The following is a 13,755-nucleotide window of genomic DNA, read 5'->3' on the forward strand; positions in this document are numbered from 1 at the left end:
AGCATGGTGTCGTGTGCTGGTCGTTGTCATCATTTCCGCAGATGTCAAGGTAAGGAAAGCTTCTGTGCAGTGAATGGGAACTCCTCAATGCATGAAAAAAAGGGATATACAGGTGCTTTCATAGGCTTTATTTAAATGCATTATAAATCTGCTCTCCAGCTGGTAGAGAGAACAAACTGTGTGTCTGCAGTTTTCTGAGTGGAAGTAATTTTGGCCACAAACAATTACACTTAGATCTCAGCTTCAATGTGCTGGCAAAACTCGGCTTTAAAGCCTATGAAAGCACATTGCTGAAAGGCTCATTGCCAGAAGACGCACCGCAAAATTTGAATCTTTCTTTTTATTCTCGAGTAAAAGAAGATGTCTGGTTTTAACTCTCCCCCTTTTATTAGTTGACACAAGAGAAAGGAAACAGTTTATCTAAACCTCCTTCTCGCTACAGCAAATGTAATTGTTATTTGGGGGTGGAAGGGGTGGGTGCGGTGCTTGTTTTTTTAAGAGAAGTGCCATGTCTGGCTCAACCTTGCCTTCAGATCATTATTGCATGAGTGTATCTGTGTATGTGACTGTATACATCCTCAGATCAAGTAACTGCTCCTGGTACTGTGTAACATAATGAAATCATAGGAGAAACCTCACCCACTTGTGAACACGTGGGAGCAAACCTTTTCTGCAACCGTTCCCTGGGACCAGGGGAGTCAAGCAACACCACAGGTGGCAATAGATCAGTTGACACTTGTCACTGCAGTGTATTTTCCAACAAATAGTTTAAAATGAGGCTCTGACTTCCACAGTTCTGGTTTGTAGTGCGATCTCGGTTTTACAAGTAATGTTACCCAAAATTTCTTGTGAACGGCGACTTAAATAATGGAAATAGCTACACACCTGCACCGAGACAGTCTATGCCTAACACCTTCATACACTCAATACAGAAATCAGAGCATTCTTACTATCATTTATGCCTAGAGTGACCACAGAAACTGTAATAACAAGAAAAAAAAATGCTTAAAGTTTTTCCTTTTCTCCTGGATGTGTTTAGCACAGTTAGAGTTTGAATCTTTATTACTTTTGAACAGAGGCAGTGTTGTGTTTTGATTGCTGAATTGTCAGATTTTAATAGCATAATTTATGCAGCAAAAAGTATGAAAGTGTTGAAATAGTATCTTTCATCTTCTTTCATATTCTATGTGTATTTTCCTCTTACGTACAATCCGGTAGGTTTCTAACAGAAGTTTACATGCAAGGCACTTCAGAGTCATAACTGTTCATTTTGAAAGGGCCTAAGAAACATCTCAAAATGAAAATATGTCATTTTGCTGTAGGTTTGTCCTTTTTATTGGCACTGCAGTTCATCAGGTAACCTCTCAGGCTCAAGCAGATGCATGACAGTGCAAAGTGTCAGCCACACTAAGCCTCCTTTTCTGCCACTTTTCAATGAGCCCAGAGATGATCAAAAAAGCAGAAATTACTGCAGTCTGACAGTTGTAAAAGGTCATCAAGCTAAATTAATTCATGTTATTTGCAGTGCAAGATAACATATGGGAAAGAAATTAGCCGACCTCTCAAACTCAACAAGAACAAACCACTCTAAACTCAGAGATTTGTGAAGAAAGTGACCATGGGGAGGTCAATGTTGTCACTGCTGCTCAGAGCAATGGGAGGCTGGATGTTAGTTGGCCAGAGAATGTTATTTATTGTGACAAACCTTCAGGGTCTTCATAGCCCTGTGAAATTAGCTTACATCTGATGCATTAAAAGCTGAGGGTTTTTTTGAGAAAAGCTGAAAGCTTATCTGTTTTCATAGCTCAGTGGGGAGGGGAGACACATTAAACATCTTCAGGTATCCCTGAGTTAGAAAGGATTAGGTGCCTCCAGCTTCTGTGGGTACTTACCTACTTCTGAACACTTCTATGCTGCTGGTTGATCTGGTCAGATTCACTAGCATGGGTCTGACACTTGCAAACTTCTTAAAATGAGATGTTTGTGTAGCAGTGCAATTTTAAGAGGCTTTGAAAGCATTTATGAAAAGGTAATTCAGATTCTAAGCATGCTTGTATTTTTTGTTCCATTCATTAGCATATTTACACCAATATTTAGTTAGTTTTAAAATACATGTTAAGGGAAAGGAATGCCAGAAAAAGCTATTTTCAGCTATTGACGAAAAGCCTTGACAAGTTCTAGCTAACCCTGCCTGGGAATAAGATCCCACCTCACAACCGAGCATGGGAAAAGCTCTGCAATCACTCATGACTAAAAGATCCAGTGGTCTGGAAATGCACTGATAAACCACATAGGTTTAACCATAAAGATTGCAGATTTCTGCCTGGCTTTGTACCTGACTTTCCCAATTTTCAGCCTGGGAGCACTCACTGGGTAGTGTTGAAGGTTCCCAGCTCTCCACCAAAGTTTATGCCCAGACAATGTGTATAAGTTTTGTCTTTTGCATTATTTGGTGCTATTTTCCTTTGGCTTAATATCAACTGTCCCTCCTCCGTGTTTGCTCCGCGAAAAAAATTACGGAGAGCATTTTTATAGCCTCTCAGCCTTCTTATTGCTTGCCTGAATGTAGTGATCCTCTTTTAGCCTTTTCCAGTGAGATGCTTTCCATCCACTTGATCACTGTCACAGCCCAGTTCTGTACCTGCACACATATGAATTCACCTTTCCATTAACCAGATCGGTGCCTGTCCAGGTGAGTTTTCACCACTGGTTACTACTAGTCTTGCTGCTTCCTATGTTGCTCCTTTCAGATATCTGGGATGGAGATTAATGGGCATGCTCGTCTAAAGTCCATGAAACACAGGGTTTTGCTGCCACCTGGGATGTGATAATGAATTGCAGAACGTTCATCCCCATCATCCATTCTGCTATTATCCCTATACTGAAATCTAAGTCAACACAAGTTTGGGGGTAATATCTAGATTATCTTTTCTCTTGACCCCATTCTCACTGCATAGCAGGCCACTTTTATTCTTGTTCTCCTTTTATTGGTATTGTTAAAAAGCCTATTACTCTTTAATACCCTTTGGCAAATCCTAACTCAGCTTGACTTTTGAGCCGTTTTCTACTTGCAATATTCTTTTTTCAACCCTTTAGGTAAGAACTCTTCCCTCATCCTCCTAGGCTGGGCTACAGATTTCACGTTGGTTTGACATCTTTTATTTAAAGCAGTTAATCCTGTACTGCATTCACATCCCAGAGATTGTCATTCAAACTTGATTACGCTGATCGGATCCCTCTCTTCTCAGACTGAGCTCTTTTAGATTAAAAGTCTAAGATCTTCACCCTTTTTTCTCTTTCTGTTTAAATGACACTGGTGTTTGGACTAGACTTGTTTCTCATTACCATCTCTTCAACAGCAATCAAAAACCACTGTAAAATATCCTTGCCTCTTTTTATTAATTGATGACTCTAAATACCGATGCAATTTCTGGCCATGTTTTTTTTTCTGTCAAAATAATTATCTAAGTCACTATCCAACTTTAACTTAGGAGACCTCTCAGTATTCTTAATCCTCCTGAAACAGGGTCTTCCCCACCGTCCTGCCCTACACTGATTTTTTTGCATGCTTTCCCCACCCACTTAAAACTATAGTTTTTGTGATGCTTTTTGCTTTCTTTAGAATTTATGCTCAGTTGATGGTCCACCACTGGTTTTCTCTCTCACTGAAATGAACGTGTAGCATTCTTCCAGTTTCTAGGGAAGTGGAGGAGGCCAGAGAGAGGAGATGGAAGTGTTGTCATCTAATCCACAATTTTCTACACTCATCTCTACTGGAAATCTAGTGGATGACTGATTATATGTAGTAGATCTACTGGACTTTGTCCCTTCTACCAGAGCAATGTGGGGTAACTAGACGGATCTAAGATTACATGGTCATTCTTAATGTAAGTAGAAGTTCACTTCATCTTTTGAGGTAAAAGACTAAAAAAAATTGTTCCTGAACTCACAGTTTCACTTAAGGGAACATACTCACACCATGTCTTTTCACACTTATCATAACACTGATTTTTATCTGATGTGCATTTAATTTCTTAAAGTAAACATCCAAAGGTCACCAAGCATTCTGGCTGGTACTTGTGCATGTGTTTATAGATGTTTTCTTTTCAAATTAAGCTGACATCTTGATGGGTAGCAGATGTCTGATATCATAATGGTACATATGGGATCATTCATGTGCCAGACCAAATCATCAGATGTTCTAGGCAGTGTAGGAAAGAGACAAGGAACAGCACAGGGAAAGGAAATACCCTCAGCAATTTCCTACCTTTGTTAAGGCTCACTAAGTGTATTATTGCAACCAGAGATTCAGACCGACGTGCAATGCAGAGGAAAATCCATTGTTCAAGTTCACTAACTTCTGCTGGTACTTTATTCTTTCAGTTTTTTGGCAGGCAGTCACAAGGACTAAAGCATTGAAAAAGATACAGAAATGTAAAAGCCTGTAAGAGGTAGACTCCCAACCAGGCTACGCAGGGAGCCAAAGACATGACCCTTAAATCGGACATTCATATATTACTGCAGAGTATTCTGCTGAATATCCCAGATAAATGGCACACAGAAGTCCCGTCTTATGCTATACGCTTTGAACTCTTCACTGACTTAGAGAATCATAAGAGGCTTAAGCAAAGATAAGACTGGGCCCCAAAGCTCTGCTAAAACATGAAACAAAAGTGAATTCTTTACAGGCAAGCAAATTAAAATCCGCCTGGAAAATCTGGCATTTTGTTTACAATCATCTATCTGCCTCAGCTCAGAAAGAAACGCCGCAGAGCAGATGAGCTAAAAAATGAATGGGCCAGTACGTGTGCGGGTTACGCGAAACTGCCCCGGGGGGACCAGCTATCACTCACGCAATATCTTATATACCTTACCTCTAGTTACTGCCAGCATGCGGAGAAAATCACTCACCAGAAGAGACAGCTAATGAAATGGTCTTTAGAAAGGGCTGGAGGGAATTCCTCAAAGCAGTTCTATGGTAGATAGGGATATTTTTATCACTAGTACAATTGAAGTTCCTAACGCTATTGAAGTCTTAGCCTACACTATGAGCAGATGAATAATTTGTTTGCCTATCATAATCAGAAACAAGCTGCATATGCACTGAAGAAAGAAAAGCTTAGCTCAACTTGAGTGTACAGTATAAATTACTATCTATGCCTTACATTACATTTTATACCCATCAGTTGGATTTTACTGCAATGTTACAGCCATTGTGAAAACATAACCAAGCGCAAAAAGACAGTGATCAGAAGTAAATGTCTTCTTCACTATCTTTTATGGGGTTTTATGCATGGAGGAAAACAAGATCCATGCTTCACAAAGTTCTGTAGGTTATTACCATGTGTTAAATTGTGATCTGCAAACACAAGCTGTTCTTAAACAAGAACAAAAAAAGGAAAAGCAGATGGTTTCTTTTAACATCATGTGAAACTTTTCTTGAACACGAGCGTATGTCTTCTCTCCAGCTGGCAATTCCCACATGTAAATGATCTGATTTTATCATTTCAGGAGAATCATAAGACCCCCTCTAATATAAAAAGGCACATCGACCTTAAAATGAGAGGAACAAAGAATGCCAAGTGCTTCACAATAAAGCTACTGAAAATATATTTTCCTCGATTGTCTGTTAGAAAACGTGTCCAGAGCTAATGGAGAAAGAAATGAGAGAGAATGAGAGAATGTGAGAAAAATAAATAACCATGACTTCAGGCACAGGTCTGTTTGCCTCACTGCCGCTGATGGGCTGACTGGCAGTCACCCACCTGCACGCCGTGGGGCTACCCAAGGAACGCTGGCTGCAGGTGCAGAGCAGCAATCTGCTGCTTTAGCGAGACAGAGCACCACTTCCCTGCAGCTTCCCACACCTCACGCCCAAACCTGCAAGGTGTCAGGATCGGAACCAGGAGAAATGTTTGTTTTCTGCAGGAAAAATGTGTCTGCCTGGGTGGGGAGGATCCCCAGCTGAACCCAGGCTGGCGAGGCAATTATTCTTAATGAACCCCCAGAGAAGAATCAGGTTTTTCTTCTGAGTTTTGTGGCTTGGGTTTTTTTTTCCCTAGTGTTCTTTAGGTCTGAGCTACATATAATATATTGCTGCATGGTTTTTAAGGAAAAAGAAAAATCCGTATTCAACAAAGCAATGGTTTTAAGGGTTTAATGTTAGATAGGGACTTCCTTGCTGCAAGATGGAAGTGGAAAGACTGAGATTTGCCACTATGTTACTGAGGACAAATATACCTGTCATTTAGCATTTTCTGTGTTACCTCTTATTTTGGCAACAGGTGTGCAACTAAATAGACCTTCAGTCATTTAATATGAAAACTGTTACTTATGTTTAGTCTATGCTGACTCCAAAGAGATGCATTTTCATAGCTGAAATGAAAGACTGTTACCAAATTAAGATCAGTAGTAAAACGAAAAAATAACAAGATAGAAAAATTAGAGCATCATTGTTGCAGGGATATAAACTTTACCCAGAATTATACCTCAAAAGTGGTATTATTCTCCCAGACTGCAGCTGCTGGCACACTCTTATGTTTAATTCTCACTTTGCTTATGCCTTTTTTTTTTCCTCAGGTGTAACGTCCTTGACTCAATCGGAACATTTCCTGATGTTCCTCAGTAAGCAGAGAGCAGAAATGTGACATTAACCGTGCAGTATGAGATACTTAAAGTCCTATTCCAGACAAAAAGGAAAGGTGGTATCATTTTGTATGCCAAACACCAGCTACTCACCCTGCTTCTGCCTGTGCTGTTTGTTTGGATCACATTGGGTAAAAAATTGTCAGTAGAGAAGCAAGAGGCACAGAAAAACTACAAAGTGACCACAGAGGTCTGAGAGTGATGGAAACCAGCACTGCGCTGGGAGCCACAGATGATGCCTCCAGGGCAGAAGTTTAACTAAGCAGCTCCATCTATTGCATCCCAGTGAGGCTGTTCATCATGTTTCCTTAAAACACTTTATACGAAGCAGTGTTTGGCAAATAAAATGGCTCTGGAGTACAGCATGGTGGGAAATTAGTTTGTCTGGACCCAAATTTTTGCAGAATTAAGCGTTCTTTGTCATTCTACCCATTTGTCCCTGTGAATGGATTTTTCTGAGGAAAATGAGGAACAGAAAAAAATACCTAGATTGTTGACATCTCCTCACAAAATATGAGATTAAGACCTAATTCAGAACAACTAGTAATCCTGTAGTTAAAATTCAAGCTCCTACATTCAGTTCCCTAGTCTGCATTTTCACATATCAAAAAAAATAATTAATAAATAAATAAAACCCTTGATCAGCATATTGTTTTCTTTCCCAGCAAACCATGTCTCTCTATTTCTTTCTGGAACTGTTCCACATCATGTTTTTAATTTGTCATTCCGTTTTGTTTCTTCACATCCTAATCATTCCTCTTCATATACCAAGACTGAACTGTTAACAGGCAGCCGTCTGATTAATTTTAAAGCCTTCTTTGTGACCTGTTAAAATGTAGGATATGGATTAATTTAAGAACCAATAAGATATCCCTCTCTGCAAGCGTTTCTAGGGAGTTTCACCTAGTGCTTACATTTTATCCTCTAGATGTTTAACCTATACTTTTTTCCTAGAGCAAATATTTTAAAAAAGAGGTGGCACTAGTATAAGAACACCACTTACTAATCAAATATTAATGCATTTCTAAATGTTTATTATGTTGTTAAATTAAATTATTTCTATGCAGTACAGATTACTTCTCTTCTGTAAAATAAATGGCATCAAGTCATTAATGACATTGGCCATTTAGCAACAGTTTCATCGTCCTCTCCTAGTTTCCTAAAACTGAAAAGGAAGCAATAGGCAAAATAAGAAAAATAAGAGAATTAGAGAAAATGGACTTGCAGAGACAACAGGTGTTATATATTCCAATTACACAACTATCAGTGTTTAGAACACACAAATTATATCTTGTGGTGGTGCTTATCTTGCTTTACAAACCTTTTGTTTGTTCAAAAATGTCTTTACTTATCTCCATGTGTGTCGGTTTTTGTTTGAAAGAGAATGTTTTACACTGACTAGTAGAATTCAAAAATCCTTGATCCTGCATATATCCTCAATTAAATTAAAGCCCCTGTTACCAAAAGCCTGACAAATTCTTCCTAAGGAGGTATGGCATCCCCTTGTAGTGCTTTATTGCCTCTTGTTTGCTGATTCTAGCCTTTTCATGCATTGTACATCTCAAGATTTTGAAGATATGATTTCATGTGGATGGATTTGTTTTACAAAATTTCTGATATTTCTGCTTGTTGCCTACTTTTTTTTTTGAGGTATATTAATTTCCCCTCAGTTGTTATACATTTCAGGGTCAGAGCTCCACAGAGCAGCCAGAGGAAAGATGACTCAGAATTTTTATCTCTATTGTCCTGCTAATATGCACCAAATTAACTCTAGAGAAATGACATAAAATGGTTGGGTGACGGGGTTGGAATTTAATTGTCTTTAAATATTAGCCTTTCTGTGGAGACTGACTAAGATTCATGCCCTTTTCTTAAGAAATTGTTTGGAAAACTTTTGATAAAATGTGTTTTGTATGGACTCAATGTGACCACATTCGTCAGTAACTCTACTAAGCAAAGAGACCTTGCAATGCCCAGCTGGGGAATCAATTCATTAACTGATCCCAGCTGCAGGATCAATTAACACCTTCTTAGACGTCACAGAAACCACCTGGGAGAAATTCCTTCTAAATGCTCAGCTGCTTGGGAATACTCAGTTGAAAGTTTGAATCTACATAAATGCTGGAGCCAGCCTGCTGCAAGCTACAAGTTGATGGGTCACTGGGCCAGCTTGATCCTCTATTCAACGGGAAAATTCTTGTTTCATTGAAAAATGCTTTTAAAAAAAAAAAATGTTCTTAGGGACATGTATCAGTTTTAAAAGTACTTTTAGTTAGAAAACTTCTTGTATTGATGGCATCATTTCTAAGTATTCGGAGAAGAGTGAATTGGCCTTCTCCCTTCTCTAACAGCCACAAACTCATGTCTGGAGGCAGTGCTGCAGAGCCCAGATGAAAGCCAACGTCTCTTACCCTAGGAGGACCTGGTTATTCTGGTAGGTGGTTTCTCTTACTTGCTCACAGGGATGCTCAAATGAATTATGTATTTTGAAGAAGAAAGGAAACCTTGTCATTTCTCTTTCCTGCTTTGGTGCAGGTCTGAAGGCTGCTGCAGCTTTGTCCTAGTTTGTTTGCAGTGCCATTGGGTTTTTGTTGTGGAATTTCCTATTTGTTTTACATCTACCTAGTTAGCTGACAGTGTTTTTCCTCAATATTATGGTGCAGCACTCTGTGACTCACTCTGTAATCCCTGGCTGACTGGGTAGTGTCTGAGTGGCATTTCCCTGTATTTCTGGCTTTGCATTGAAAGATAATCTGAGTGTATGGATGAAAGTGGTGAAAAAAGGTATATTTTCTCCTGTAATATGGGTAGAGCTAGTGTGAAATCCAGGAGCTGGTTTCACTGAATAAGGCAGGAGGCAAGTTCTGTAAAATAAACGTGTCTCAGGATAACATGAACCACCTGTGCTCTTTTTGGGACAGTGTTCTTGGAAAGAAGGATGAAATGTGGGTTTATGTGATTTGAAGAATTAATTGTTTGTAAACCTCCCAACCCTCACCTGTGAATTAAGTTGTTGGAAACAAATAGTGGGTTAGTAAGTGTGATAGTATGTTTTGGAGCCTTATATATGACATTCTGAAGTGATATTTTGTTTCAGAAAGTAGGAATTCATTATCTTTCATAAAGTACATTTTATTAAGTTTTAAAATGTAATCGTTTAACTCATTTTAACTGGTAACTAACTGTTAGAGACAGCGCCAGGAAGCACGATTCTGTTGTCAACCTTGAAGACAGATTGGAAAATACCTAGAAAACATATTGCCTTTACCTTGGTGGCTGCATGCTTTAATTGATTCCCCTCGTGTCACTCTGAATCTAAATACAGTCTGTATGTTTGAGAATGGAGTGGAGATGAAAGGTGTGTAGGGTCATCTTTTGCATTTGGTCTGGTGAGGTTTTTGGGGTTGGTTGGTTGTTTAAGAGACTTTTCAGATGACTGTATCAGAAAACAAACTTTTCTTTCAAGCGCGAACTATGTCTTGTTTCCACCTGTGTAAGACTTAAAAATTCATGAGAAGGGTTTACAGCACGAGGTCATCTCCCAGTCCTGTTGAGCAGGAGAGGGTGGTAACAGGCACAGTGCACACTTCTAACTGGACACATCCACCTTCCCAGTTGCTGAGGCAGCTGTTTGGGAAGACGCAGAAAGTTGCCACCTCTAAAGCTCCTTAAAATTCACTGATGCCTCTTTGTAGCCCTGTGACTTCCAACAGAACATTCTTCTCTCTTAAATGCCTCCAGGCTTTTACCCAGAGTAACGCAAAAGGAGTACCTTCCTGCCAAGTGCTAGACTCCTTAGCCCAGAGACTCTAGACTTTTCCTGTCCCACATCCCAGACAATTCACTCTGTTTTCTATTCATTTGGCATTGCTGGCTTCTAGCTGTTCCCTTCCAAAGCCCTCTGTGCTTTCAAAAGCCAGTGGCCCTTTTCTGCCTCACTCTCCTGTTGGCCTAATGTGTGTTTAGGGGTAAATCGTTTAATCTCTTCTTATGCTTTGGATCATTATATGTAGAAATTTATTTTTTTACAAAAAGAGACAATTATAGTATTGAAAATCGTGAACAAAGATTATATCCTGTGAATAGATAACATGAGTTAACTTTTTTAAAATTTAATTTTAACTTTTATGATCCTTAAGGCACCAATACTTGCTTTGCAAGGACCTAACACCAGAAAACTAATTTTTTTTTATATTAAAAGCAGTTTTGTTTTAAATTAATTTTTTCACACATCAGTCAGCCTGCAGCTGACCACCAAAAGAAGTGGTGGTGGGTGGCAGGAAAGCCTATTAAAATACTATTCTATTGCAAAGCACTTTGAGATCCCACAGATTAAATACATTTTAAAGTACTATATTACAGACAGTAATGCTGTATAGGCATCACAGCTGCATTGCTAATAAAAGAGAAGAGATACTGCTGATTAAAAAAGCCTCTCTGGTTGGGTATTTCACACAAATGCTTCCACAGCTGTAATTTTGTAGTTGTCACGGTATATCTCAATAAATCGCTTCACTATTTAAGGATGAAATCATCATCTCTTAATAATCCTCACCTTTATGTACAAAGCTTTGTGAAAAATGCAGTTTCTCAGCATTGCTTCTTCAAATGTGCAATTAAAATTATGAATTATGAACTTTCAGTGGCTACTTTGCCAGGTGATGTTGATTATTATCTTTTTAGCACTTACACTACTTCATGACTCTGCCACGAGTTGTTTGCAACAGGCCTTTATTAAGAGAACCTTGGAAAATTTTGAGCACCAATTATGATGTGGATTAGCAGCAGTCCTTGCTAAGATTGTTGAGAGCCTGGTACTGAGGGCACGTTTCTGGAAGTCCTTTTTTCATATAAAACAACTCTGAAAATAATAAATAGAGACAGATAGCGGGGAGAGAAAACAACAGAAGCTAGGAGATGAGTAAGACAGCAAGGAAAAAACAAAAAAACAACTCGGGTGTACTTCAATCTCTCATTATTCATATTGTCTTCCATTTAGGGGACTGATTGCTGTGAGAATTCAATCCTGTTACCAGCTTCTTTATCAAAATTGTCCTCAGAACTACAGTCCACTAGAAGAGCCATTAAAATAAAGTTTTCTGAAAGTTATTCCCCTTGCCTTCCAGCACAAAGTGCTGCCCATAGCAATCACAATAATCCAAGAGAAGCATGTTTTTAAATGGAAAGCAGTAAACTGTCAGCATAAGATTTAAGTTCTGGTGAGCGAGCCCTGTAGGCTCTGCACCGCTGTACGTGGCTGACAGACAGCAAAGTCAGATGTGGAGCTCAGGAGGAAAGATTCCTTTGGAGAACTGTTTGTGGACATGGTAGTGTTAGGTTAAGGGTTTGACTCCGTGGTCTTCAGAGTCTCTTCCAACATATACAATTTTGTGTTTATATTCAAAATATTCAGAAACATTGCTTCCTTTCAGAGGCAACGTTGGCCCCACTGCTATAGAGAAAGCCACCTCTCAGGTCCTGCTGCTCTCCATTTGCCTATACGAACACGTTTTCTGAACTGGTTTTGAGACTGGAAGGACTGTCTTTTTCTGGTTTGCTGGATACTTGTACCCTTTATGGACAGTGCAGAACAGCCTTGCTAAGAGCAATACCTCTGAAAAGCAGCTAAAAGTCAAGGTTTTAAATATTCCTCCCCCACAAAGTACTAGGTGTGTGTTTTTAAAGAAAGTCTGGCATCCCTCTGTAAGCAGGTTTCCAGGTGTGAACATGAAACATACCTGTCATCCACATTACTTGGAGGGGACCTGTGAATACTCATTAGCTCTCCAGTTCAGACTGTTGAATTAATATGGGATGGACTGAATTTCTGGATTTCTATTCACCGTAAGTAGATATTAAACTGCTTTGCTACTGTATGAAGGGCATGGTTTAGTATTTGATAGGAATGGTTGGACTCGATGATCTGATGGGTCTTTTCCAAGCTGGTGGTTCTATGATTCTATGAGTCTATATGGCTGAGACATAGATTCCTTCTACAATTTAGGATCCATGCTTGGGGCTCTTTCTTGAATGTATTTCTACAATTAATTTTTTTCTTGCTCATTCCCATACACATACTTGGAGACAGAAAAGCAAGCAAGCAACAGTGAGTAAATGGCTTGTATAGATACAGCCTTGAGGAATTTGGATCAAGCAAATTGAGAGCAGGAATAGGTGGGCATTTTCTTGGACCTGAATGCTGGGTTGGACACCTTCATGGCCCCAGAGTGTGCACTCAAAGCAGATTTGGTTATTTTTTCAAACAGACTTGTACTCCTAAACAAGCTATATGCTGTCTTTCTTTCCCTTTCTTCCCGAGATTAGTGTGTGCCAGGTTTTGACAGTTCTTGTTGCATCATCATCCCAAGCCTCTGTTATGGTGTGTATCCCAATGAAAGGCCCGGAGCCATGTAGGGAGAGGATTGTGTGATCTGATTCCTGTGTTTCGAAATAGCAAGCAAATGTTTGAATTATGGATCATAATTAACTACTAATTTGCCATAATGTAAGGCCCTTCTAAATGGACATGGTAAATATTGAAACAAATGGGCTGTTATTTTTCAGACCTGAACGCTAGTCATTTAAAATGAGAAGCTAATTTCAGCCTGGGAGGCAAGCTCTGTATTTTAATCAAGTGTGACAGATCAAGAACAATAAATGAGCACTTAAGGTGAGGGGATATTTATTTCCTTGCTGCAAGTTTATACGTGATAAGTTATACTGCCCAATGCAAAATAAAAACTAACCGTAGCTTTGATCCAGGTCTCAAAGACTCTGCAGAAAACCTGAATAAAGGAAGCAACACTCCTTAACTAGAACAAACCACACTATTAGGAAAACTTGTGTAGATTTGTGTGTGTGTATATATATGTATACACACATCTATATAAAGCAATTTTGCTGTTAAATCAGTGCCTGGTCTACTATGACATAATTAAATAAAAACTGTACTAAAAGCCATGCAAAACTGTGACTTTATTGTGGTGACATTTTACTCTGCAGCTGTCCTGCAGAGTATGCTGAGAACTCAAACATCGAAATAATATCTTAGAAATTATTTGATTAAGGTCTTTATTGGTACAATAAAAATCTGGAGTTCCCTTTAGTTCA

Source organism: Phaenicophaeus curvirostris, chromosome 18 (genome assembly GCF_032191515.1).
Source record: "Phaenicophaeus curvirostris isolate KB17595 chromosome 18, BPBGC_Pcur_1.0, whole genome shotgun sequence".
Lineage (NCBI taxonomy): Eukaryota > Metazoa > Chordata > Aves > Cuculiformes > Cuculidae > Phaenicophaeus > Phaenicophaeus curvirostris.